The 1,698-nt window shown below is 65.0% G+C and overlaps 1 protein-coding gene across 4 annotated transcripts in view; it reads left to right on the top strand.

The window, feature by feature from the left end:
• Positions 1-1,432: 1,432 nt before the first annotated feature.
• Positions 1,433-1,698, top strand: part of LOC122156525 (solute carrier family 25 member 39-like) — a 4,479-nt gene continuing 4,213 nt past the window's right edge. For 2 of the 4 annotated variants that reach the window (XM_042811298.1, XM_042811295.1), the window contains exon 1: positions 1,433-1,535. The gene's annotated coding sequence lies outside the window, so the exon portion shown is untranslated. Of the gene's footprint in view, positions 1,536-1,564; positions 1,632-1,698 lie in introns of those variants that run through there. The other 2 variants (XM_042811296.1, XM_042811297.1) reach the window with 2 other exon arrangements.

Below are 1,698 nucleotides of genomic sequence, written 5' to 3'. Positions count from 1 at the left end.
CTGACATCAGGGCAGGAAATGCCTGCGAAGTTCTCACTGCTGTCCGTGTCTGTACCCGAGCCCCACTTGTTCCTGTGCAGAGTGCTGGGCTCTGCAGCGCCTGTCCCCTTCTTGCCACAGGATGGCACTCGCAGGGGAGCAGAGATGCGCACAGACACCGGCACAGCCTCAACTCTGAGGTTGAGACAGGGGAAACTCGAGCCCTGCTGCAGCAATCTCAGTGACACCGTTGCACTGCTTCTCACACGCACAGCGATGGAGGAGCCTGGACCGCAGGAGGACACACGGCTGCAGAACCCTGCCCTCGTCCTGGTTCTTCTGTGCAGGACGCACGCTGGCAGCCTGCAGGGCTGGGCAGGGCCAGGTCAGAGCCCGTCCCACCGGAGCAGGGCAGGCTGGGGGCCCGAGGGGCTTCAACAGCCGCCTGCTGTCACTGCAGCTCCAGGCAGCACCTCCTGAAGCAGGGAGCCTGCAGCTCTGCGCCCATCCCCTGTGTCAGGGCAGAACCAAAAGCATCCTTCTGAGATGAAAAGGCCAGCAGGAACAGAGCCGTGCCGAAGAGCTCACTTCGTGTTCCCTCTCCTTAGGAAACAGCAGCACGTTCAGTGCAGCACAAAGAATATTACTGTGCAGTGATATTATTATTATTATAATAGTGCACAGAGAGGATCTCAGCCTCTCATGCAAACTCCCATCCCCTCACAGAGCAGGAGAGGCAGCAAGGAGGGCTCCTGTTACCTGCAGGTGCCTTGGGGGCCTCACTTCTAAGCCCAGCAGCCCATTTTTAGCTGCATTTTCCTTTGCAAGGCCAGAGGAGGGACTGGGGAGCCTCCTCCTCACGTCAGCTGCTTGTAAGGGGAAGACCAGCAGCTGAAGGCCTCAGCAGCTCCTCTCCCTCTCATCTTCAGCCCCAGAAGGAGGTTGGGCTGTGTGAGAGCACCCACAACAGCCGGCTGGCTGCACTCTGCTTTTCCCCCAGCTGCAGGATGGCCGCACAGGCTCTAACTGGAGCAGTGCCTCCCGAGGTGCTGCCCTGCCCCCGGGGCAACATTCTTTTGCTCAGGCAAACCTCCAATCCCTGCCACCTGCACCCAGTGCTGCGTGCACACAGACGGGAGCACCGCTGCTGCTCACCCGACAGCGCGAGCGTTGCGAGCCCCGCGCCCACCTTGACAGCGCCGGAACTGTGAGTGTGCCAGCCCAGCGCTTGCAGGGTGCGAGTGTGCAAGGCGTGCTTCTGCCAGCGCCGCGAGCGTGGAGCCGTGCGTCCCTGCCAGCACGACCAGCGTGCGGAGCCCTTCCCGGCTCAGCCGCCCCACTGCCGCCCGCAGCCCCCCACGTGCCCGTGTCCTCCAGCCCGGCAGGGGGCGCTGCGTGCCGCAGGGCGCATGCGCGAGGCCGTGGCTGCGGGGCGGAAGCGGCGCGGGGCGGCGTAGGGCAGCGCGCGGCGCCCATGGGGCTCCTTAAAGGCGCCGCCACCAGCGGCCCTTCCGGTGCTGGGGGACGGCAGCGCCGCTTGGGGCCGGCATGAGCAGGTGGGGGCGGTCCCGGAACACCCCTCCGCGGCCCCCTTTGGGGTCCCGGCTGCCTCATTTTCCCCGTGGTGGTGGGAGAGACGAGGGGAAGTCAAGGTTTTGGTGGGGGTGGGGGGAGTGCGAGCACCGGGAGGGGGGGAAGAGTGCTGGGCACTGCCAGCCC

This window comes from Centrocercus urophasianus, unplaced genomic scaffold (genome assembly GCF_019232065.1).
Source record: "Centrocercus urophasianus isolate 14NV4802_14NV808 unplaced genomic scaffold, USGS_Curo_1.0 seq_1264, whole genome shotgun sequence".
Classification (NCBI taxonomy): Eukaryota; Metazoa; Chordata; class Aves; order Galliformes; family Phasianidae; genus Centrocercus; species Centrocercus urophasianus.
The sequence above is the reverse complement of the archived record's forward strand: the minus strand, read 5'-3'. Positions and strand labels throughout refer to the sequence as shown.